General features: G+C 44.2%; 1 protein-coding gene across 7 annotated transcripts in view; it reads right to left on the reverse strand.

Moving 5' to 3' along the window:
- BEGAIN (brain enriched guanylate kinase associated) overlaps positions 1–27,272 on the reverse strand; it is a 597,092-nt gene that overhangs the window by 265,220 nt on the left and 304,600 nt on the right. For 6 of the 7 annotated variants that reach the window (XM_069949884.1, XM_069949883.1, XM_069949876.1 and 3 more), the window contains one exon: positions 6,458–6,601. The exons of the other annotated variant lie outside the window; for it this stretch is intronic. The gene's annotated coding sequence lies outside the window, so the exon portion shown is untranslated. The remainder of the gene's footprint in view (positions 1–6,457; positions 6,602–27,272) is intronic. 7 annotated transcript variants of the gene reach the window in all.

Here is a 27,272-nt window from a genome sequence, read left to right on the forward strand (position 1 = left end):
AGATTAAAGGAGAAGTCCAGCATTTTCTAAAAGCCGTCATCCATCAGGGAAAGTGGGAAAATTCATTACAAGTAACAACTTACCTGTCCCTGTGCCTGTGGAGAGCGTCGGGAGCAGCCATGGGACCCCCTCTGGGCTCCGGGATCAACGGGGTGTCCACATCACGACCCGGCAGATGGACTGGCCACTGAGCCAGTCAGTGGCTTGGGTGCAACGCCGCTCCAGTCACTGAATGGCTGAGCAGCCAGTCCGCCAGACAGGTCAGACTGTCATGACGTAATCACAGCTCGGGGGAAAATGACTTCCGGCAGGGGCCATTCCATCTGCTCACCGGGGGCACGGGAAGAAGTAAGTTCCTACTTTTAATCAATTTCCCCAATCCCCTGCAGGCTGCCAGCTTTTAGAAAATGCTGGACTTCTCCTTTAAGCTATGTTCTTAGATGTTAAATTAATTGTCACACTCCTGGCCAGTGTGACAAGTTGCCCCCAAAACACCAGAGCCCACTGTACTGTACTATACTGTTATATGGAGACACAGAGGGGCCTAACCACTACATGGAGGCAAAGCCCTAACAAATTACATGTGGGCAGAGAGGGGCCTGACAACAATGTGGGCCACAGATTGGTCCAACTACTACATGGGGACACAAAGTAGGCACTATTACTGTGTTGGAGATTCTGCAGAGATTAAATGTGGCCAGGAGAAGTCTTCATGATGGCCTAGGACAGTTGGACTAAAAAAACAGTGAACAACTCTAGCTAAAGAGAATCTCATCTGCGACGGAGAAAAAGTGTCACCTGTGAATCACTGGATGCATCTGCACTGTAATCATTTATATGGTGTTACTTATCCTGTGTATACTGATATTATTGGTCCCAAAGTACTGGACTTGGTCAGTAATAGTATAGCTATAATAGATGTACTGTAGTATAGTGGTATAGTAGTAGTATAGTGCCAATTTTTGTTGCTTATGTGTTATTTGGTAACTGTATGACTATTAATTAGAGGTATACCTATTAGTGCTGTCTAGATAGATATGTAGATTAGAGATGAGCAAACCAGGTTCGGGTTCGAGTCGATCCGAACCTGAACGTTCGGTATTTGATTAGCTGGGGCTGCTGAACTTGGATAAAGCTCTAAGGTTGTCTGGAAAACATGGATACAGCCAATGACTATATCCATGTTTTCCACATAGCCTCAGGGCTTTATCCAAGTTCAGCAGCCACCGCTAATCAAATGCCGAAAGTTCGGGTTCGGATCGACTCGAGCATGCTCGAGGTTCGCTCATCTCTAATGTAGATAAATAGCTAGATAGATAGACAGACAGATATGAGATAGATAGATAGATAACAAAACAATGTTGCTGCACACGGAGAGGTGCGTGGGTGGGCGGTCTCACCAGGAACCAGCGGTGATGAATATAAGTAGCAAAATGACTTCGGCACTCCAAATGAAGAAAAAGTGGGTCTTTATTTGCCCATGAAACACAAGTGCGACGTTTCAGCTCTATCAATAAGAGCTTTTCTCAAGCAGTGAACAAAATCTGCCCCGGAAGGGGTATATATACAACTGTGTATGCAATCATAATCTGTGTCAATCAGTGTCATTAAAGGAAATCATAGTGAAAATCACAACAAACGTGCATATATAATATCATAAGATGCATAGTGTAAGAGCTAGATACATCTAAGCAAATACATCCGTGAAAAAAGATATGCTAAGTGTCCAAAAAGATGTAATTGAAACATTCAGGGTTAATCATGCAATTAAATGCATCTGGGGCAACGAGTGAGCGCTCACCGTACCGGATCCTCTGCTGTGTAAAGAAAAACGCATGTAGACACTGTGGGGTGAAGACGCCAGGTCTGAGCAAGAAGCGGAGTCATGAACCGCAGCGCCATGTTGGAGCGCAACCACGTGCACATGAGTAGGCGGTACGAAAATCAGGTGCGTCACCGGACCAAGGAGCTCTCTGTGGATCCGCCAATCACATCGGTCGTGGGCGGTACTGTAGAAGACGTTCTGTGTCAGCCAGTATAGTAAAGAGAACCCGCCAATCACACTGATTGTGGGCGGTTCAGCAGATGACATATTATGTCAGCCAAGGTAGTTAAATGTAAAAATATAGATAGAGTCCATAGCAGGAAAGGAAGTAGTGTGGCACTGGTCTAGTGTTATTTGCGGCTTACCTATTAGAACAGAGTGCCGCGTTGTCCAATACCCCCGGATGATAAAAATCACCCGCAGAGTCGGATACGTGACTCTAGTCTGTGGGAGCCGCAACACATCTTGGACCTGTGTTCACACAAATGCCAGTGCATGTCCCAAGATTGGCTGAATGAGAGCAGTAAGGTCCAAAAACGATGTTTCCAACCCCAATAGTGTTTGTAAAGAGGATTCGTGAGGATCCATGTAGGTGTAGTCCACTCGTTGATCCCCAAGAAATGCTTGATATCTATAGAAGAAAAAATAAATGAATATATGTTCCACAATATGTAAAAATGTATAAGTTAATGCCAATATTGTTCACTATATACACAGAGATCAAGCCAATGAAGTAGTAATGGGGGGGTCGAGTCATCCCGCCTCCCATATCATCCATCATGTTCGTCTACTGGTTGCAATATCTAGGTAAGATTTTGTATTCCACATTGAGACCCCTTGGTTTTAGAGATTGGTTGGAAACATCGTTTTTGGACCTTACTGCTCTCATTCAGCCAATCTTGGGACTTGCACTGGCATTCGTGTGAACACAGGTCCAAGATGTGTTGCGGCTCCCACAGACTAGAGTCACGTATCCGACTCTGCGGGTGATTTTTATCATTCGGGGGTATTGGACAACGCGGCACTCTGTGTTAATAGGTTAGCCGCAAATAACACTAGACCAGTGCCACACTACTTCCTTTCCTGCTATGGAATCTATCTATATTTTTACATTTAACTACCTTGGCTGACATAATATGTCATCTGCTGAACCGCCCACGATCAGTGTGATTGGCGGGTTCTCTTTACTATACTGGCTGACACAGAACGTCTTCTACAGTAACGCCCACGACCGATGTGATTGGCGGATCCACAGAGAGCTCCTTGGTCCGGTGACGCACCTGATTTTCGTACCGCCTACTCATGCGCACGTGGTTGCGCTCCAACATAGCGCTGCGGTTCATGACTCCGCTTCTTGCTCAGACTTGGCGTCTTCACCCCACAGTGTCTACATGCGTTTTTCTTTACACAGCAGAGGATCCGGTACGGTGAGCGCTCACTCGTTGCCCCAGATGCATTTAATTGCATGATTAACCCTGAATGTTTTAATTACATCTTTTTGGACACTTAGCATATCTTTTTTCATGGATGTATTTGCTTAGATGTATCTAGCTCTTACACTATGCATCTTATGATATTATACATTCACGTTTGTTGTGATTTTCACTATGATTTACTTTAATGACACTGATTGACATTTGACTATGATTGCATACACAGTTGTATATATACCCCTTCCGGGGCAGATTTTGTTCACTGCTTGAGAAAAGCTCTTATTGATAGAGCTGAAACGTCGCACTTGTGTTTCATGGGCAAATAAAGACCCACTTTATGAAGAAAGATAGGAGATAGATAATAGATAGATAGAATTAGATATAAAATATTGGCAGTCTAAAAATATCAGTGTTACTTCCAAAAAAATATATATATATTTTTCTGCAGTAAAGTTCCATGAAGAGAACAACATTGTTTTTTTTGAAGGACGTAACTTGAAATATTTGGCACGTTGTAAAGCTGGAACTCCATGGCAACCTTATTCTGGAGTTTTCAACAAAATCAAAAAAGACAAAACCAAATCTGTACCCACTAATTACTGTAGAAGCGGCTCCGTGATCTGCCTGCCTGTTGTGGGAGATAATTTTAGATGGTGTTTTTTGTATTGCTTAGTGAAGTTTATACAAACTTGATACTGATTTGTGTTGTTTATTATATGTTATTGGAGCACTTATGTAATGTGCAATGTGTAATGTCATGTTAACATTCCTAGGCATCATCCTAGTTTAAAGAGGATGTACCATCAGGTACATCCTCTTTAATCTGACCCAGGGATAGATCGGCGCCGTCATGGGGAAGCCGATGCCACGGTCCGTTTTTTGAACCGTAGCCTGGTTTCTGTGTATGGCACAGTTGTATCCACGGGTCCCGGACCGGAGCTGAAGCACAGGAGACAGGCCAGCCTGCCCCCAGTGGGCGGAATCCCCGCCCCTGTATGACACGGCTTCATTGATTCTTATGAAGCCGCGTCATAGAGGGGAGGGAATTCCCTCCCACTGGGGGCGGGCCAGCCCGCCTCCTGTGCTTCAGCTCCGGTCCGGGACCTGTGGATAGAACGGCGCCATACACGGGAACCGGGCCGCGATTCAAAAAACGGACCGCGGCATCGGCTTCCCCGTGACGGCGCGATCTATCCCTGGGTCAGATTAAAGAGGATGTACCTGATGGTACATCCTCTTTAATTATTTTTGGGTGTGTCACTGAGCTGGACTCTGGAAAGAGATGTTTTGTGGAGCAACGGATCACACTTCTCTATCGGGCGTCTGATACATGTGTCTGGTTTTGGGTGATTGCCAGGGGAATGCTACCTGTCTGATTGCACTGTGCCAGCTGAACAGTTTAATGAAGGAGAGACAAAACTCTTCATTTTTCTAGGGTCAGTCTGTACTCCTTAAAGCGACTCTGTACCCACAATCTGACCCCCCCAAACCACTTTCAGACATTCAGATAGCTGCTTTTAATCCAAGAGGTGTCCTGCGGTCCGTTCGGCAGGTGGTGCAGTTATTGTCATAAAAACAACTTTTAATCCTGCAGTGCTGTGTCTAACGGCAGGGGCTTGCATTTGTATATGCATTAGGCTGGCACCACCTCTCTGTCCTTCCTCCCTTCCCTTCTCATCATTAGGAATGCTCCAGGCAGATTGCTTCCTATTCCCCACCTTTGTGTATAATGAACATGGGCTGGATCGTTAATACACCTGTGCAAAGCTCAAACAGCAGTAAATGTTCCTGGATCATTCCTAATGATGAGGAGGGTGGGGAGGAAGGACGGAGAGGTGGTGCCAGCCTAATGCATATACAAATGTAAGCCCCGGCCGTTAGACACAGCGCTGCAAGATTAAAAGTTGTTTTTAGGACTATAACTGCATCCCCTGCCGAACGGACCCCAGGACAGATCTTGGATTAAAAGCAGCTATCCGAAAGGTACAAGTGGTTTGGGGGGGTCAGATTGTGGGTACAGAGTGGCTTTAAAACCCTATCACACGAAATGATTATCGTCCGTATTCGGCCGATAATCATCTTGTGTAATAAAAGACAATAATCAGCCAACCTGAACAATTTCAGCTGATCGTTGCAGTCGTTTGACTTCCAACATGTTGAAAGACAAATGACTAATATAGCAGCGACATGCTGCCTTCTCTCTGCGGAACCGGAGCGGCGTCAGCAGACCACTGCTATCTGCTATGGGCTGCAGAGATGATCAAGAGATCTCCCGGGCAGCCCCCCCGCAGCTCCCTGCGGCACCCGCTGTACTCACCCGCTTGCCGTCGACGCGTGTGATAGCGGCGGAAGCGAGCGGGGAGCGAGGGACAAGCGAGCGCTGACAGCGCTCATTTTCTCCTCTCTGTTGCCCTGTGTAATAGAGGCTTAAAATCATGTGAAGGGGATTCTGGGTGTATATCATAGTGGTGGTCATATTGCAGCATACTGACTATGGACTTAGGCAAAAAGACCCTCAAGTAATTTGTGCCATTCATAATACTAGTATCATTTTATAGACCAAGAGGCCCCCTAAAGCACTAGGGTCTGGATGGGACTGTTACCCCCATACCCATTATACCTATACCTCTGCTAGAAGCACTGCTTATCCCCAATGTAAAATCTGTAAAAGAACCCCCCTAACTCCTAATATATATCACTTGTCTCCACATATGTAGCCCTAGAGGCTGCACATCTTTACTTATATCCTGGTCCTTGAAGTATCCTGGACCCATCCTACAAGCAGTCATATTGGTGCATAACCGAGTATATTTCCAACATAAGACACTGAGATGAATGTGGTAAAGGGATAATCACATCTCCAAAAGTTATCCCCTATCTACAGAATAAGCTATAAGAAGCTGATCGATGTGGGTCTCAGCACTGGGACAGCATTCGGACCCCTGACAATAACCCTATACTGTGGACAGGGGACAACTTTTGGAGGTGGAAATACCCTTTTAAGTGTTAGAACAACAACAAACCTATTATGGTTATTAGTAGCTTTCCATAAACCCAAATGGCACATACATATATCTGTACTGTGGGTCTTGTATTCTATTCATGATCAATTCAATAGAACCCCCTAAAAAGATCCACCACCCCCCGTTGGATGAGGTTATCAGTATTACCCTTGTAGATTTCCTTGCTGTTACTATACCTTTTTGTTGACTCAGAGGCAGAACTCTCTGCCAGCTTCAATTAAATTCCCAATCTGTTCCGTTCCCAAGCCCGCTCAGCCTCGCCACTCGCATAGAACAGCAAGAAAATAGCCATTAAATCAGACTAATTGTTTATTCCAGCCCTAAAAGGAGCAAAAAAATACAATATTAAAGCCGTTTATAAATAGGAAAACTAAAAATAGAAGCGGAAAAATCCCCAATTAATTAACTATTTTGGAAAATGCAACTTTTAAGCTTCTCGGCCCCTCGGCCCACAAAGGAGCCCGGGGGTAATCTTATCAAAGAATGTACTCGGTATTTGTTTGTAGAGACGTTTATGAAGGTATTCTTGTGGGGCGGACCCCGCTGGGCGAGTTATTTCGGTAATATGTACGGCTATTTTTAGGTATTTACAAAAAGACATTGAATCATTAATCCTCTAAGACTCCTCAGACCCCAAGATTATTAAGACCCTAATTTGTAAGACATTGGCTTGTTCCTATTAATCCCACCGCATTGTTGTGTTCCTAATGCTCAGTACTAAGTAAAGGACATGGGGACACTGTTGTTTTGTCCAGTTCTGGTCCTTTTTTTTTTTTATTACGTGACCCCTGAATAAAAGCATGGACATTAACATGGAGTTGGATCTTTCTCCACTTCTCTGTGACTTTCTCTTAATATGGGAACATGGATTCCAGTTTTCTTCATTCTAATCATATGAACAGGCCCAGATAATAGTACCACCCTACACCTATAACGTATGGTGGGTCATTAACCGATATCAACAGGACCAGCCGACTATCTCCTGTAATTGGGAACCTCCCAACCCGACAGACGATGTTGGGAACAGAACCATTAGGCGTTTTAGATTTCATTGGTTCAAATCTTTTGTTTTTGGGGAGATGAGCCACTGCCAGAGGTGTCTTATGGCCAAGTGTGCGTTCATGTGTATGGGGATGTGGTATCATCAAAGAAAGCTGCTGGCTTAACAAATGTTCTGGCAACTTATGGCTACTTAAAGGGGTTCTCCAGTGTTAGAAAAACATGGTCGCTTTCTTCCAGAGACAACAAGACTCTTGTCTCCAGTTTGGGTGCAGGTTTTGCAACTCAGTTTCATTAAAGTGAATGGCGCTTAATTGCAACTGGAGACAAAAGTCATGTTGACTCTGGATGAAAGTGTTTATGTGTTTCTAACCCTGGATAACCCCTTGAAAGTAAATTGCTGGATTAGTTTTTCTTTTATTTCTTATAATTCTTATAAACGTTCGGAAAAACAGCTGATACAAGGGGTCAAGTGGGGTCTTAAGCTGCTTTTACACCTTCAATAATTGTCCTGTATCTCTCCTGTTCTCCCCATAAACATGAATGTTGGGGAATAATCCTTATGCAGAGGGGAATATAGGCCAGAGCTAGACAGTCATGGTGGCGGCTTATCCCTCTGAGAGCAAAAGCCTTGGGCTACAAAAATCCAATGCCACCAAACTTCTTCATAATGTCGGTGGAAAGTCGGGGAGTCCCCATATACCTTACACTGTTGGGCGAACTTACCTCTAGCACCGGGTTCACAGAACTCTAGTAAAAAATGTGCGGGCACCTATAGAGGTAGCATTGGGGAACTGAATATATATTTAGCACAGTGGTCTCCTTACTATTATATATTAATGATCAAAAAATGTTGTTATGAGACAAGTCTCCCTGCAGCACAGAGTGTTTTAGGAGATAAGGAAGCTGGTCCTCTGGGAGGCAGTGACTTATGTAATTATTACAGGACTGCATGTGACGGGAGCAGAACCCTGTTGTAAGAAGGGGAATAGGAGAGACAAGTTGGGCTACGACCAGACATAGTAAACTATCCCTGGAATATGTTCTTGTAATATTTACTCATTTAAATTAATTGCAAATCTGTGGATAATTAAAATAGGATTGTGAGCGAAGCGTATGGCGGCAGGAGAAGCACTCGGTAGCAGGAGTGTGTACGATCAGCCCAGGGATCGGTGCCAGGTGATGCATACTATATAACAATGACTAATGAGGGGGAGGCATGAAGATGATTATTTTTTAATCCAAATCATACAAATGAGCCAGAGATTATGGGAAACGTTCCGCAAAATTTTGGGAAATTGTGTCCAGCAATGTCTGGTATGTCTACTGTATAACAATGTGATCACACAATAATGTCATTGTGTGCGGCGTACAGAGTATTGTCCCTCCCTGCAGACAGCACTGGGCAGGTTTGGGTAATGATGAAGCACAATTAGAGTCCTACTGGGATCTGAGCACATGGGCTGCGAATCTACTCTGCACTGTACAGACTTGTGTATGCAGGGGTCAGAGACCTGCAGCTGTTGTGGAGGTGACAATTAGAAGCTGTCAGGCAGGCTTAGATTTGTAGTCCTACATCATCACAGTATGGCACTGGTAGTAATTGGAAGCAGACCCTGAAATGGCCAGGGCAGGCTACAGGGTACTATACTTTTTAAAAGAGAACGTGTGATGGTAGTAAGTATTGTTTAAAGTCCCCGTCATTTGTAGAAACTTTTGACATGTCACTAGACATATTTTGATTGGTCCGGGTCTGGGATCTCTAGAACGAGCTAAGCAATTCACTTCCCAGCTCGCTGCCTTTTCTGTCCCACCAAGGCCATGTTCACACAACGTATGTTTAGCATAAATCACGGCCGTTGTTGCAATTTGCAACAACTGCCGTGATTTATGCTAAACATACGATGTATTTGAACAAATGGAATCCCAGACGGAGTTTATACACATCCGGCCGCAAAAATTGATATGACAGTTTTCTGTGGCCACACGCTCCATTGTGTGCAGTGGTGAATTGGGATGCGGTCGCACCCGAATGAAGATCGTCTGGCCCGTACTGCAGTACCGGCCGGAATGATCTTCAGTAACACTGTCTGTTCTGTGACCCAGCCGGGTCACAGAACAGCAGGTTATACCATGTGTGAACATGGCCTAAGGCTGCATTCACACGTTCCATGGATGGGAAATCCCTGTACTAGAGTGTTTCCCTGCGGGGTAGGATGTATTAGTATTATACTGGGAGCAGGGAAACTGTTTGAATGTTTGCGCCGCTGTAATGACAGAGCCGCACGGTTGTGTCATTACAGCCAGTAGCGGATTATAACAGGGGCGTTCCGGCCCTGAGCTCCTGGGGGGCCCATGACAACCTAAAAAAGACTTATACTTTCAGTGGTGTACTGTCTCCTGGCTACACTTCCGCCATAATTTGAAAAAAAATCTGGTTTTTTTTATGGCAATTTTGCACAAATTAGGACATCATGACATTATCTATACAGTACTATGAACGCCAGGCTAGTGCCGCCATAGTTACAGTGGGGGGGGGGGGGGGGGGGCAGGCTAGGTGAACAGCCCGGGGCCTATGGTAAAGTTAATTCGTCCCTGATTACAGCGGTGCTAACATTCAAACAGTTTCCCCGCTCCTAGTATGATATTAATACATCATATCATGCAGGGATACACTCAGATACAGGGATTCTCCATTTTTGCCATCCATATGAAAGTTCAACAGCACCCAATATTGACCAAAAATTGCAGTGTCAAATAGCTGCCCATGTTGCAGACACCGAGCAGATCTTGAGCAGCTATTGAACATCACCTGCAATATGCATCTACCCATCTTATCTTAGAAGATACCTTTCAAAATGGCCAGAGGGAAGAAGTGGAGCAACGGGGAGCAGAATAGGTAGGACTATCCTCCGGGTAATGCCTTTAAAATCTCACTTGCAAAAACTTTTGACATGTCATAGAGACATGTGAATATGAGAAAGTAAAAAGCTTGAAGATTTCTGGACAATATTGGGTGCTGCTGGACTTTGTGCAGTGAAGAACAGAAGAACAGGCAGGACTTTTTCTGCTCTCCAGATAGCCCCTTTAGATGGGTTGTCCAACCTTAGAAAAACATGGCCGCTTTCTTCCAGACACAGGACCACTCTTGTCACCAGTTTGGGTGTGGTTTTGCAGCTCTAATGATATGAATGTAGCTTAATTTGCACATCTAAACTAAAGAAAAGGGTTGCACTGGAAGAAAGCCGACACATTTTTCTAACCTGGATAACTCCTTTGAGCTGTTTGCTTTTGTGCAGTCTCTGTAGTGTAAAGGCTATGGACAACTTTAAAATCATTTGCTTTGTACTTACCTATAGGTATTTTGCTCAGTTTCTCTTCTACTGCCTCCAGATATTTAACATATAGTGCAGACATCAGTCTCATTCAGAATGAAGTTCCACCAGAAAAGCAGCCTGATGCATCAGTTTCCAGCCTCTCTCTTTCCTTTCCTGAACAAATATCTACACTGATTTATGACCACAATAAAATTGACCTTTGATATGGCTGTAAATGAGCTTGTGAAATTGCTCAGGAGAGAAGAAGAGTTCAGGGCTTGAGGTGGTCCCATTAGGCTGTTCCCATGACAGAACTTTACTGTCAATAAGAAAGCTGCCAGCAATACATAGGGACACAAGACAGCTGTAGAAGAAAAACTAAGCAAAACATTAAAAAAACTTTTAAAATGTTTTTGCCTTGTAATAAATACAAAAAAAGAATAAAAATAAAAATGCTTTCAAAGGTGTCCAAAGCCTTTAATGGGTCTGTTGCTGATGCTGTCCATTGGTGCAGGGGGATTGGGTTGCATACACAGTCCCATGTCAGGAGAGTTCTGTGCACTAGCCAGATTTGTAGTCTAATAAATTAGAACATGCAGAACAGTTGCCTTGGCAGCAAGAAAGCAAGAAGCTGCCGGGCATTGAGCATAATTCTTAACTTCCAAAAGATACATTGCACTGGTCTTGCAAATTGGACCAGTGGTTAGGAAGAATGGAGAAGGGCTAGAAAGAAGTAAGATGTCTTATCCCTGGATGATGAGGTATTATTGCATCAACCATCAATAGTAAGAAAGAGTAGATGGGTTTGGGGGGGGGGGGTGAGGATAGCTTTCTCCCTCTTTCATATATCCTGACATAAAGCAAAAGTGTTACGGCAATGAGAGTGCATCTGCCCTTAGCTGACAAGTATATGAAAAGCTATGGAGGATAGGAAGAGAACTCATGGAACTGACAACTGACAACAAGTGGTATGGGAGCAGAAGATTCAAAGTTTTTTTTTTTTGTTTGTTTTTTTTTAAGTATAGTCCTGGCATTACTCATACAATGCAATTTTGTTTTAGTGTAAAGTGTAGGGGTGGGGCATGACACAGGGAACCTATTCTAGGTTTTAAAGCGACTCTGTACCCACAATCTGACCCCCCCAAAACCACTTGTACCTTCGAATAGCTGCTTTTAGACCAAGATCTGTCCTGGGGTCCGTTCAGCAGGTGATGCAGTTATTGTCCTAAAAAACAACTTTTAAACTTGCAGCCCTGTGCCCAACGTCCGGGACTTAGACTGTGTGTGCATTTGGCTGGCACAACCTCTCTGTCCCTCCTCCCTACCCTCCTCATCATTAGGAATGCTCCAGGCAGATTGTCTTCTATTAATTACCTGTGTCAGCCCGGCACATGGGCTGGATCGTTAAGGCACCTGTGCAATGATCAGACAGGAGAAAATGTTCCAGGGATATTTCTAATAATGAGGAGGGTGGGGAGGAGGGACAGAGAGGGTGTGCCAGCCTAATGCATACACAATCTAAGCCCCGGCCTTTGGGCACAGGGCTGCAAGTTTAACAGTTGTTTTTTAGGACAATAACTGCATCACCTGCTGAACGGACCCCAGGACAAATCTTGGATTAAAAGCAGCTATCCGAAGGTACAAGTGGTTTTGGGGGGTCAGATTGTGGGTACAGAGTCGCTTTAACATTCTTTGAGCATTGAGCTCTCACAATTCTAGGTGCGTGTTACTAATACAGGGGAACACCTGCAAGACCCCCCCCCCCCTTCACTCTTTTTTTTTTTCTTGTGTGTGAATGGTAACATCTTCGCTATTTTATCATTTCTTGTCTGTCCTTCAAAAATGACACTTTCTCTACTACATGCAATTCAGGTTTCAAACACTAGGTTGTGCTATAGGTTTTGGTTTTAGGGGTGTTGCACTATAACATGTCACTTCGAGATCCACGAATATGCACATGGAGAGGAACTTGTCTTCCCGTATTAATTCTGTGGTTTCATTATCTTGGTTAAAGATGAAGTTATTGGGCACGCGCTATATTTATGCAGCATATATTTAGGTATTGATGCATGTCACTGAATGGAGTAAAGTACTGTACAAGAGTAGATTGGTTTGTGGCTTAGCGGCTGCAGATCTTTTTATGTATATATATAGCTGAATTATTGTATCATATAAATATTTGCAATTTTTTGTTGTTTTAAGTAATCACGGCTGTTGTTACAACGGCCATGATTAGTACTGAACTCAAGTTGTGCTGAAGGCTGAGGGAATCCCGGCCGTAGAGCACTGTGTCAGACTGGAAAGAACACAACACTTCCTTAGGACATACAGCAGCTAATAAGAACTGGAAGACTGGAGATTTTTAAATAGAAGTAAATTACAAATCTATATAACTTTATAAGAAATTGCAAATATATAATATCTTTAAGCCCCCTTTAAAGGGGCTTAAAGGGAACCAATCAGCATGATTGTGCTGATATGGTTCCCAGAATTCTATAGTATAGAGTAGGACTGGGCGATTAATCGAATTAATTCGATTAATCGTCCAGAACGTTGAAATCGATTAGATTTTTTGTGAAAATCGTAAATTCGATTTTCACAAAAAATCATTTCGGGCTGCCGTGCCGGAGAGGAAGGGGGGTTGCGGTGCGGGCTGGCAGGAGAGCTGTAGAGGGGCGGTGTGGGTGAGCGGGGAGAAGATGCTGGGTGGCCAGGCTGGAGAGGGGCGGTGCGGTGGCGGCGGCCTCCAGCCACTGACAGCGCCACCGCTGACCTGCCCCCGCCCCCTCCACTGAGCGTCCCGCTCTCCTCCCGGCCAGACGTGGAGGTCCCGGGTCTGTGGAGGAGGAGGCCGCAGGGACTACAGTAGGTGGTGATCGCGGCGCTGCTTGTCCTGGAGCTATACAGCGGGATCGGGGGGCTCAGTGCAGACCCCGTTCCCGCTGTATAGCTCCGTGACCTGCCGCAACGCGATCACCACTTCTTGTAGTCCCTGCGGCCTCCTCCTCCACAGACCCGGGACCTCCACGTCTGGCCGGCAGGTAAGCGTGTGTGGAGGTGAGAGGAGGAGGAGATGTATGTGTCCTCCTGCTCCAATCACCCCCCGCTGCACCAGTCACCCCCAGTCCCCTCATTGTCCCCCAATCCCCTCATTGTTCCCTCAGTGTCCCCCCAGTTCCCTCAGTGTCCCCCCAGTCCCCTCAGTGTTCCCCCAGTCCCCCAATCCCCTGTGTCACCCCAGTCCCCCAATCCCCTCATTGTCCCCCCAGTCCACTCAGTGTCCCCCCCCAGTCCCCTCAGTTACCCCCCTGCCTCCTCAGTGTCCCCCCCAGTCCCCTCAGTGTCCCTCCAGTCCCCTCAGTGTCCCCCCAGTTTCACCTCAGTGTCACCTCAGTCCCCCCTCAGTGTCCCCCCAATCCCCTCAGTGTCCCCTCACAGTCCCCCCCAGTCTCCCCCCAGTCCCCTTTAGTGTCCCCCAGTGTCACCCCAGTCCCCTTTAGTGCCCCCCTGTGTCACCCCAGTCCCCTTCAGTGTCCCCCAGTGTCACCCCAGTCCCCTTTAGTGTCCCCCAGTTTCACCCCAGTCCCCTTCAGTGTCCCCCAGTGTCACCCCAGTCCCCTTCAGTGTCCCCCAGTGTCACCCCAGTCCCCTTTAGTGTCCCCCAGTGTCACCCCAGTCCCCTTTAGTGTCCCCCAGTGTCACCCCAGTCCCCTTCAGTGTCCCCCAGTGTCACCCCAGTCCCCTTCAGTGTCCCCCAGTGTCACCCCAGTCCCCTTCAGTTTTACCCCAGTCCCCCTCAGTCTCCCCAGTCACCCCTCATCTATACCTGTACTACTACACCCCTTATCCACTATACCTCCACTACTACACCCTACGTAGATGGAGGCACAAACATGATTTCCTATACTATATGGGGGCTCTGTTACACTGGAAAGCAATACAGTTGTTGTCTGAAATATCATTAAAATAGTATCTGATGCTGCAGGGAGAAAATGTTCTGTTTATTTAGCAAAAAAGGAAAAAAATTGAGATTTAATTTTTTGCCCATATCGCCCAGCCCTAGTATAGAGTTACTGTGCAACTTGTGACACATACCAGCCGCGGCTACAGCAGTAGCTTTAGCAAGGAAAAAAAGTATTTTTATTCTGCCACACAAGGCAGGGAGAGGGGCAGCAACTAGTCATCTGGGCAGGGAGCCGCCCCTCACTAGTCACCACTCTTACTAGTCACAGCGTGCAGTGTGGAATGATTGACAGACAGAAAGGCCCATTAGTGACCTCTCGTTTGTCAATCATCCCTGCACTGTGTGCTGACAGACAGTCTGTCAGCATATTGTCCGCCATCCAGGCGCGTTACCGCAAAGCTGACTGCTTATACAGATAGCCTGATTTAACATAACCATCACCACAAAACAAGGTAAAAAAAAGTGGGGAGTGCCCCTTTGAAAGAGGACTGTGTAACCTTTATAGTATACATATTTTTTCGCTTCTAAAAGAGAATTTTTGTTACAGTGTGCTAGCGCAGCCAGCCTGTTTTTTTTGCTGCGACACAAGGGGTAAATGAATCGCCCGCACAGGCGCTTGAAAAAGTACTGCATTCCCACCGAGCCACAGGTACCGCCTACAATGACGCCCACCGTCGGAACCAAAGTCCTACAACCTGTTTCCAGGGGGACCCTTGAGTCTGCTTCACACCTCCTACTGACGTCACTAGGAGCAGCCATAGACTCCTATTGCCACCGGTATTCCCTGCCTACCAGAAGTGCCTTACAGATGTCACATGCCTGCAAGATGGCGGAGAGGGAGCAGTATGTGCTGGCGGCTACGGCCAAAGCTCTCACTGAGATTGTCAACGTCTTGGTCCGATCCACAGCGGCGACCTCCACAGCCACAAAGACAGCCCCTGATCCTGTGGCTGCTAGTCTAGCACTGCATCTACACCCTCCGGCGACAAAGCCTTTAGCCCTTGCGGAGGCTCATTATATCTCCGGCTACTTCAGGTTCTAAGATCAAGAGGGGGAAGACAACATCATCTCTGAGTTCCCATCCTCTGATGCGGTGGAGGGCGCTGCAGAACCCAACCCGGCGTCTGAAGCCCCAGCATCCCTTCCGGTGCCTCCAGGCCTTGAGGGGAGGAAGTATCACCATGGGCGCCGGCCACTCACACCTCCCCTGCTGTAGTGGCTCTTCCGGGGGTGTTACAAGGTGTTGCGGGCACTGCCTCCAACTTCTCCAAACTGGTGGTGCCAGTGTTGCCAGAACCAGACAACCCAGTTACCTAGCGGGTACTCGCAGCCAAGATGGAGCAGGTTCATTCAGAGAAGACCTGGCCAGGTAGGAGATGTGGTGAGAGCCACGGTCATCTATTTCAACAAAGAGAGAGGTTTCGGGGTCATTCAAGATTCCTACACGTGCAAGCATGTCAGTGTTAATCACAGGCATGTAAAAAGAGCCTACCTCTCTGCAACCAGGCACAACCTAAAAGAAGGGGAGATAGTCAAGTACTCCCCATTCACAAGAGAGAGAGAAAGATGGGCTGCTGCAGTGACAAGACCCCCTCACTACATCCAGGAGCCCCTCCAGCCAACAGCCTCCACAGACTGGGAGGAAATATGGGAGCAGTACCATTGGCGGAAAACCGTTAAAGAGGAACTGACAGCCTCTAGAGAGCACCCTATTGTGCCCACTGCTGCTGCGCCTGTCGCTTATGAGAGCAAGCCCAGGAGATCTTCAGCCACTGTTACAGCTGCGGACGCAGGTCCAAGACGTCTGCTGCCTGCGCAGCCTAGAAAGAAAGCCTCTGCTGCTACCTGGCAGCGTACAAAAATGGAGTCAGTTAATATTATTATGGACGCTCTGCTGAAGCGACTGTTGCTGAAAGAGAAAGAAATGGTTCGTTGGCCATTGCTCTGTGTGACCCCGGTTGAAGATCCTGCAATAAGTTTGAGTGTTAGTGCCCAGCCCAGCTGAGAATTGTTCCTCTTACCCATTTATTGTCTTTCTTGTGAGTTAAGAGACACCTTGCTTTACCTCACACTACTGCTGATGTGTATGGACTGACGCATCACAGCACCACCAAGGGTGTATACGGACTAATGCATCCACTTTACCAAAAGTATATGGGCCATGAACAATCTAACCCAGTGCTTCTCAAACTTTTTTTTTACTGGATCCTCACCCAACAGACCAAGGCAATGGCTGGGTCTCACCAGACTGACCAAGAGGGTGCCTGGGCCTCATTTAAAAACTTAAAATAATGCTAGGGCTACCTTTCACCTGACTCTCAAGCTCCAGATAATAATAAAGCAAGTATGAAATAAAGTAATAATGTTGCTAAAATGGAGATTTTTGTCAACAGCAAACACTGCGCAGATCATAGTTGCTTTTGTGAAAACTGGCTGGGCCTCACCAACAACTAGGGGGCGCCTCACTGGTGAGGCCTGCATCACAGTTTGAGAAGCACTGATCTAACCACTGCCTCTTGCACTAATAAGTTGTATATTTTTATATTGTACCTCTTGAAGATTGTTATTTATTAGTGATGAGCGAATACTGTTTGATCGAATAGATATTCGATCGAATAGTGAGATATTCGAATGTTCGATATTCGTACGAATATCCCACGAATATTCGATAAATATTCGATAAGTGTTCAAATCCCCCAGCTTCCGGTTTCACCCCCAAATGGTCAAATGGATGTTTTTCACTAATTGAATACTTGTCCCCATAGACTTTAATGGGATCGAATATTCAAATATTTGCGGGATATTCGTACGAATATCGAATATTCGAATATCTCACTATTCGCTCATCACTATTATTTATGCTAATATTTATATTTATATATTGCCTTATAGAAGTAACCCATGCTGTGCTCACCTTCTGTTATTACTTTACCCTAGGAGTTACGCCGAGGTTGGCTTATTTCAATTGGGAGAGTATGAAGTATGAGTATGTTATGTATGAAGCAGAGCTGAAGGTGGAATGGGTTAATTATTTTGTGTCACATGTTTTGTTCTGTCCAATTACAGGTGCAGGTGCTTTCCCTCACTTTTACCACCTACTACACTTCTCTCTTCCCTGTCCACAGCCCACCAATCACCACACAGCTTAGTTTACCCCTGTAAAAAGGAGGTTAGTTCCTGGTGGGAGGTCTATTGTCAGTAGAGGTTGGGAGGGACTGAGACACTCAAACAAGCACACTTTCTTCTATGCACATTAAAATGCAGTGCTAAGCCCTTGGGAGGGGTTTCCTCTGAGGAAACTTTGTCTATGCCTGGAATCTCTTCACAAGTCAAGGGCAGTAACCACCACAGATAGGTACTGACCCCAGTAGGACAAATAGCAGGAAAGCTGATGTATCCTACTGTCTGCACGACTCTTCTAGGAAGTCTTGGAAAGTCTGCTACGCCCAGTTGTAAAGGCCTGGGGCTTGTACTCCCCAACCTGGCACTCAATGAACTGGTTAGAGCAGAAGGGGGGCAGATAGCATACCAACTAAACATGAGTAAGGGTATTCTTCTCTACACTTCTACTACACATCATTCTGGCAGAGTACACAGTTATATGGACAAGGCCCCCAAGACACTGCCCTACTCTCTTCTCTGTACAACTACTTTTCACTACTTATCACCTGCACCTGCTCTTAAAGTTATATTACAACTGTATTGTATTGCATTTAATGGATTTCATGTTCAACTGGTGAAGTGCTGGACTCCTATTTTTGTCACACCTGCACCCATACCTACACTATAGTATCAATGCAGTATCATCTCTATGGGGTGGCCCTAGTAGGGCACCGGGTACGATTCCTATAATACTTCGTCTCCAGCATTGAGGGTAAATAAGTCATCTCTCCCATGTGCTGCTTGCTTTATATACTTGTCATGCTAAAGCTTAACACCTCCAACATTAACTGCACTACAATGGAAACCAGAAGTGGTCCGTACAGCAGCACTAAAAGATAATCCTGGAAGGCTCTGCAGTAGTTCTCAGCCGCTGCTTGTAGTACATTATGAGGCAGAACATCATAAAGTCAAAGAACAGAGCAGATGGCGGATTCTTTAGTCAATTTGCTGGATTTAGGAACTTTACAATCCCAGCTAAAAGAGCACTCAGTGCTTAACAGAGATGCGCTGCGGGGGTCTGCTGAGGGGGCCACGATGGGTTAAAAATAGTAATAAATAATAATAACAATAAATACAATATACTAATATGAATTGCTATTATTGGTCTGTGTAATTATAGTCTTTATGATTACTATTAATATTTGTTGGCCCTATCTATCTACCATCATCTATCTATCTACTATCTATTATCTACTGTATCTCCTATCTATACGTCTGTCTGTCTATCTATCTATCTATCTATCTATCTATCTATCTATCTATCTATCTATCTATCTATACGTCTGTCTGTCTATCTATCTATCTATCTATCTCCCTTATATATTTCAATTATTATGGGATTTGTTTATGAAGTTTTTATTTATACATTTTATGGGGGGAAAAAAATAATATTTAAAAAAGAATTATATATATATATATATATAATACATACTCTCTCTCTATATATTTTTTTTTAAACAATCTTTAGGCTGTCCCAGTTACTACATTTATTTAAAGGTTTAAGGGCACACTTATCATTTTACCATGTTATCCCATTGGAAAAAAAAAAAGAATTGCATAATTTGTTGTTTTACTACTGCTCGCTGTAAAAAACAAATCATTCATAGGACTGAAGGCCAATAAAAGCAGCAGAGACGCGGAGTGACTGACGGCGAGTCTGCTGCTCGGGATAAGAAGTCTTCTGGCAAATAACCGCGGCCATCGCTCCAGGTGTTTCTCATCTCTATTAGTTCGTGCAAGGTCCTGTTCAAGAAAGTGTTATAAATCAACTGCTGGAGAAAGGGGAAGTTCCAAAATTAGTCTTAAAATTTTGGTTGGGGAAAAAAAAATTAAAAATTGTAAAACAACAGGAAATATAGTGGATTTTGCAATATGTGGAAATGTGTTATTCAAGTTGAGACTCAAGGGTTTTTTGTTGTTTTTTTACATTTTTTTCTTTACAGATTTAATGTTGAATAACTTTAGACATAATTTTCAGTTGTTTCATCCCGTCTTATACACATCATATCCAGCGATGAAGTTGGCGCAGTAAGTACTGTGATGCCAGACACACCCTTATGGGGTATGGAATACATTAAATCTTAGGGTGAATACAAACTCTAATCATTGCAGGGGGCTTGGAACTCTGTATCAGGAAATCTCAGCTAGGACTGACTGCTATAAAGATATATTAAAGGAGAAGTCCAGGGACGGACATTTTTTAAAAGAGTCGGGGAGAAGGTAGACAATCATAACAAAATGCACTTACCTCCCAAGCTCCAGCGCTGGAGTCTGCTGTCCTCTGCTCCAGTTCCTGGTCCTCTGGCAGCTTCCTGAGTGCGAACCGGGGAACTGGAGCCAGGGAGGTAGGTGCATGTTGTTATGTTCAGCCACCTCCTCCCCTGCTCTTTTTTTTTTTTTTTTTCAAATCAACTGGTGTCAGAAAGTAACAGACTTATAAAATTACTCCTATTTAAAAAATCTCTGGTCTTACAGTACTTATCAGTTGCTGTATGTTCTGCAGGAAGTGGTGTATTCTTTTAGTCCTACAAAATGCTCTCTGCTGCCACCTCTGTCAATGTCAGGAACTCTCCATAGCAGGAGAGGGTTGGTATGGGGATTTGCTACCAGGAACTAACCAGAGCAGTAGAAAATCCCCACAGAAAACTGCTGCTGCTCTGGACAGTTCCTGACACGGACAGAGGTGGCAGCAGAGAGCACTGTGTCAGACTGGAAATAATATGCCTCCTTCTGCAGCACACACAGCAGTTGAGAAGTACTGGAAGATTTTTGAATAGAAGTAAATTACAAATCTATGTAACTTTCTGACACCAATCGATTTGAAAGAATTTTTTTCACCCCTATACTAAGAGTATATGAAAAGAGAGAAGCAATAAAAAAAAGGAAGCAAAAAAATAATTTTTCTATTGGAGTGGTTTTATGCCTTAAAGGGGTTGTCTCCAAAATAGACCAACATCTCCCTGTGAAATAGCCCCAGCAGCCACATATCTTCCTTCATAATAGATGATGTGAGACTAACAGGTGAAGGCAGCTTCCCTGGGGAAGCCCTGATGATGTAACTGTCCATATATGTAAATCATCAGAGCTTCCCCCATGCCTCTCTCTCTCCCCTATGCCTACGCAGCGGGATACACTGCAGTTTTCCTTCCGCACTATGTATTTGGAGTCCATCCAAAAAATATCTTCAATGGGAGGCAAAATTGTAACATGCATAGAGGTTAACAGATATTTTAGATCTCGACGTAATTCCGCACCCTGCCCTAGTGTTCACAGCACAAGCTGAAAAGTTTCAGGACGCGCATGTTCCCACTGGTGGAAGCAACATTTATTATGCACTTACCGTAATCCCAAATTTATTGGATTCCTCCAAAGTTGTGTTACCCAAGCTGCTTCCTATGTGCATTGAGGAGGGGTACAATACAAGCAGCTGCAGTTCTCTTTTATGGAGCTCGGCTGTGTAGCTGTGGTGTCCGTTGTACAAAGCTAATAAAGCGAATTACCCCAGCTTGCCACACAAACAGCAACTGTGGTTGACCACTATTAATGGGGTCTATTTTGACATTTTGTGTGGGCCAATGTGAGTTACATTTCTTAGCTCCCCCATAAGTGTTGGTTATCCAGGCCTGGGAGATGTCCTGTACCGTAAGCAGCGTGTTTCCCATAAATGACATTCTTCTGCTGAAAACATGTTTTGCTTTTGTGGCATGTGAATATTTCTCCATTTTGTTCTTTAGCCTTTCCAACCATTGGAATGTGCTCAACAGAACATATTTCACTACGGCCAACACACTTGGACAAGCCCCGAAGCCAAGCGCTGCCTTTGTGGGTTCTACCACAAGCAACTGTACTGCTGCTTAGGCACAACATGAGTAATATTTAGGACGAGATGGATTTCAGAATCTACCAGGATATTAGAGGTGAAGGTATCCCCCCGTCTGCGATCTATTCCAGGAGGCCCCGTAGGTTGCAGACGCTGATGATCACATGACACGTGTTATATACCGTATATGTCTAACATACACTGATCACGTTTTTCATGCACTGTAACAGTTTTAAGGATCCTTTATCCCGAGCTTTCCGATTCTCCAATAGAACACCATAAAAGCAGTGGGACAGGCTCATATGTCATTAGAGCTGTGTTGAAAGCAGGGTGAGTTATATTGTAGTATGGGTGATACAGCAGATGGAGAAATTTAAAGGGGTATTCCACTCAAACATAATTTTTGATATGTTGCTGCCCATGGTGAGACTAACAACTTTCAGGCTTTATCTGCAACATTGTAGCTTCTTTGTAATCCTAAGAGGGTAAATTTGAGGTAAAAAAGCTAATGAACTCACTAGCTAAGGAGACAGTTTTTTTTTACAAAACTAACTATGATCTGCACAGTCCTCTAAAATCTCCATTTTAGCAACATTATTTATTGATTTTGTACTTTCTTTATTAGTATCTAGAGCTTTGAAGATGGGTGAAAGGTAGCCCGAGCATTATTTTCAGCTTTTAAATGGACTTTTACCACAGATGGTGAGGCCCCGGCACCCTCTTGGTCAGTCTGGTGAGGCCCAGGCATTGCCTTGGTCTGTTGGGTGAGGCTCCAGTAGAAAAAGTTTGAGAAGCACTGCTCTATAGGGTATTCATTAAGCACCATATGCGGTATATACTTTGTACAACATGTGGCGGTATTATTTATCGATTTATAGTACTGCATTTTGGTAAGATTTATACACAAACTCTTGGTACTATATGTGGTATACTATGTGCAGTATCCTGGGGCTTGCTGCATCACATGTGCTCCGGCCCACCTCTGTGTGATGCAACAAGGATACAGCACTGTGAATCACACCCAGAGAGGCGTGGTTACAGCACCTCACCAGCCCCAGGACCATGACTAGTTATACAGCACACAAGTTGATAGAAGTAAGTTTGCAGGGCACAGCGGGCAGGGACACAGGGAACACATATATGCTAAAAAAAAGGGGGCCTGTAGAGCCTAAGTTGCGAGTCTTAAAACACAGGAATAGCCAGATATCCCTCCAGGGAAGGAAAATCTTTTGCCAAGGGGTGCCTCCCAGTGCGGAGATCACCAAACCACCCTGATACATAGCCCCTTTAGTCCCACTCTGTTGTGAGTATTGAAACATAAATAGGAAAATACTGGGGGTGGCCCCTTTTGCGTCAAAGTCTAACTCTGTTGCGAGTATTACAACATGACAAGGGAAAACTAAAGCCAGGCATCCATCCACAGACAGCTGTTTCGGGTTATTTGCCCCTCGTCAGCGTGGAGCAGGATTCTGGCTAACGGGAGCAATGGGAAGTAGACCAACAAAACACAACAATCACTGAGCTCAGGGAGATCAGTGAAAAAAATTCAATAAATTATTCACTCAAAAGTCTCCACTGATACATTGCCCCCTATAAATTAAAAAATTCAAATATGTTCTGGCAGTGGATGATTAGCAGTATTAAATCAAAATTTTTGGGAGGTGATTGATTCCCTTTAAGTTCTATCAAACAGTACAGACGGGGACTTACATTTCAGCAACTTTTCTATTTAATTTTCAATTTTTAGTTCTGGGTTTGTGCAGAATTGTTGTATTACAGTGCTGTAGAATTAGTCTTGCATGAGTGCCTACCGACAGCTTAGCTTCTACTCCTATAAGGCTGAATGTTTAACCCTGTCCTGATATCGGTCATTTATCTGACTTCCGCATGATCAAAGGGGTGACCTCCTGTGACTGGGTCATTAGACTAACTGGGAGTCAGCTCTGGGGATCCAGAAAGGCCTCCGTAGTTGTCTGTACACACATTCGGTGGTTGCCTTAGCAATGACTTCCGTCATCAGAGAGAATAATGGATTACTGTACAGAGGTGTATTATTTATTATATAGCATATAGTTTTGAGAATGCTTTTAACGTTTTAAAGTTGTTGTTTTTTACAAAACATTTTTTTAACTCTTTTTTGCAAACTTTTTTTTGTAAACTACTAACAGCCCGATATAACATTGATTTGGTTGTGGAACCATTCGTACAGACAGTTCTCCAAAGTATCCAAGAGGCTGTTTTTCAATGCCACAAATTCAGGCCGCATGTTCCTTGTGCTACTGTGAGCAGCCTGCATGGCAAGTTACAATGGCCTGCAGCGGCTCAGGACATGGACTTGGAACGGGCACATCTATGAATTGTCAACTAGAAAATGAGTGGCCAGCATCAGATCTTAAAGTGTACCTACCATTTAAACAAACTCCTGACATGTCTTAGCAACATGTCAGAAGTTTGTATTAGTAAGGGTGCAGGTACGGAGACCACCACCAATCCTTAGAATGAAGGGGAAGACTTGTGCTGCAGCGTACGCTCTGCTCCTTCATCCTCTGTCTCACTGCTAAAGTAGAAGTTGATGGAATTATAATGGAGAACTTCTGGTACAGCGATTTCCCAAAGTTCCATAGCACTTTAGCAGTGAGACGATGATAAAGAGGCAGAGCTTGCACTGCTGCGCAAGTCTGCCCCTTCATTCTAAGGATCGGCGGGGGTCTAAGCACCAAGACCCCAACCGATACAAACTTCTGACATGATGCTATGATAAATAATAGGTAATGCTTTGCGTGCCCACGTGCATTTAGCATGGCAGAACATAACTCGGGTAACAAGTAATACCCTTACTGATAGCATGCCAAGGCGTATAAGTAAGTAAGCGTATTACTCTATACTGGATAAATTGAGATCTTTTAAATATTTTGTTCCATTTTTACCAGTTGTATATCATTACCTTTCTATCCATCCTGTGGTTTCTACAACCATTCTTGGTGTTGTAAGTTTAATGTTCAGTGGTGCTGGTTTACAATAATGAGTCCACGCAGGTCCACAGCCTGCAACCTTCTAGGCCCCCTCCATCGGCTGTAATGATGTCATCTATTGTTCACCAGATATTTACTGTATGCGTTAGAGATTGCTGTAACCAATGATTAGCTTCAACGTCAAGTGAACAAGATATGTGACATCATCGTAGTAGACCTATAATAGTTAGAGGAGTAACTTTTTTGCCACGTTCAGGTTATAGGCAATTTTTTATATCAGCTAGTTTTCTACACATACATTACTTAAAGGGGTCATCGGTAAAGCAGAATTGTTCTGGTCCCCGACACTCCTCTTTCTTTCTGTGACCATTTTGGAAGTATACCTTCCAAAATGAAAGGGGAGCAGGTATATGTCGGATCATCTCATGCGGCGAAAACACGCCCATACGTGGTGTTTCAATGGCTGTTCGATGTCACAAAAACAATTGGACTTTGCATGAGGGTGTGGTTTCACCCCTACGCAATGCTTCCATCATGCACCAGCCCCCATCTAATCTCGGAAGGTATACTTCAGAGATGGACAGAGGAAGGGAGGTAGGACCCTTTCTGCTCCTTAGATAACCCCTAAACAACATGATTTAAGTTCTCAACAACTAAAAATTATTTTTGCTTGTAAATAATAAAAAAAAACTACATAAACGATACCCTAAAGTAGCACCCAAAAAAGGTCAATGAAAAAAGAACAGAATTTACCCCACTAAGAGGCTTATCGCATACGTCCTATATGGAAGAACCTAATACAGTACTTCCTTATTTGAAAGTGCAAGCTTCTCACCTAAAATGATCCTAGATTTCCACATTTACCCCATTTATTCAATGGAGGATTTTACGTCTTATATTTCATTCTTCTTAACGAGACTCTGAAATCTCATCCCTAGTCCAAAATGGCATCATTGCTCCGAGGGCAAATTCCTGCATGGAGTCATATAAGGTGTGTTTGTTGCCTCCTATGTCCTGGTCTCCAGATTGTAAGTGAATTTACTGGACACATGTATCTTTTCCCTATTGTCAGGTTATTAAGTTTATGTGCACTTTCTGTGGTCGCTGGGTTTTGGATAATGAGTCCCTGAGCTACGAGCTGTCAGTCAGGCCGAGTCTAATGTAAAGACCTGTGGGAATTTCCGAGTACGTGCACACTCGCCTTTACAGTACAAGGAAACTTTCCAAGAACTTGCATTTTATGATCCGATCAGCATAAGCTCTTTCTGTTCTGACACCAGGTCGCCCCCAGACCTCCTCCTATCCCAAATATTTGCTTTTTGTGTCAATTTTATTTCATGTTTTCTGCTCGGTCTGCTGAGTTTTGTGTTGTCCTCGATGCGCCGTCCATCCCGCTGGTTTTGTTGCTTTCACCGTCTCGCTTTGTGTGAATGGCTTTTACAGATTTGGATTTAAAGTAAACCGGTTAATGGTCGGGGGCTTTTTGTGTTTTTTTTTCCAGCCCCCCTCCTACTGTTACACCATGAAAAACTTCTATGGCAGGCCTGCCAATGGCTTAAACTGGGATGAGCCTGTGTTGTTTGAACACGGCTTTATGTTTTGCATTTTAGGCTTTTTGCGTTCTTTAGAATGGCTCTGAATGTATGAGACTTTGTAATGTATCTTATTATAAGCCATTTGCCTATTCCTCACCTTTCATTAGCCTGCATTGTCTCTTGTCTCGATAATTGTTTAAAAACCATCTTAGTCACCCAAAAATCATTCCAGTGTAAAACAGTAAAAACAAGACAAGGAGATGGGGAGAGGAGGGAGATGCAGCTGCAGGTGTGCATGGGAGTGGGAGACAGGAGGGGAAAAAATAGGTACATAGGAGCAGGGCTGGAATCTAACAACTATCCTCCCGAGCACTCCACTATTCTGTTTCTAACATGTTTGTCCCAGTCTATGGTTTTCTATACTACTGGGTAGGATATACCAAGGACGTTATATAACACTGTTATTTGGAAACTATGATTAGGGTATTCTGGGGTTCAGATTTGAAAAACATATATAACTTTTTGACGCTCCTTTGCTTCCAGTGTGCTCCTTCTCCCTTTAGCAGCAATCTATGTAAGTAGCAGACTAGATTTTTCCATCATGCATAGCTATCTACAAGACAAATCTCCACACTTATGTGCTATCTCACTGTAAAGGGGGTACTCCAGAGAAAAAAAAATTGTCAAAATCAACTGGTGCCAAAAAGTTATACAGATTTGTAAGTTACTTCTATTTAAAAATCTCCAGTCTTCCAGTACTTATCAGCTGCTGTATGCCCTGCAGGAAGTGGTGTATTCTTTCCAGTCTGATACAGTGCTCTCTGCTGCCACCTCTGTCCATGTCAGGAACTGCCCAGAGCAGGAGAGGTTTTCTATGGGGATTTGCTTTTCCTCCACTACTCCTGGCAGGACATACAGCAGCTGATAAGTACTTGAAGGCTTCAAATTTTTAAATAGAAGTAATTTACAAATATCTATAACTTTCTCAAATTTTTTTGTCTCTAAAGTACCCTTTAAGCCTTTCAAATTAGCTCCTAATTCCCATCATTTGTTGTTTCATAAACAAACAGCTGACCCATGTCTCAACTGAGCATGTGTGACCAGCAGGCTGAAGCTTAATTACAGGTCGTAACCCTGGATGGCCAGTTCTAAAAATCACTTTTTGTGCAAGCAAATAATGTGCAAAACTAGAGATAAAAATTTAATTGTTACATATATTGAG

The sequence above is a fragment of the Dendropsophus ebraccatus genome, chromosome 13, assembly GCF_027789765.1.
Source record: "Dendropsophus ebraccatus isolate aDenEbr1 chromosome 13, aDenEbr1.pat, whole genome shotgun sequence".
Classification (NCBI taxonomy): Eukaryota; Metazoa; Chordata; class Amphibia; order Anura; family Hylidae; genus Dendropsophus; species Dendropsophus ebraccatus.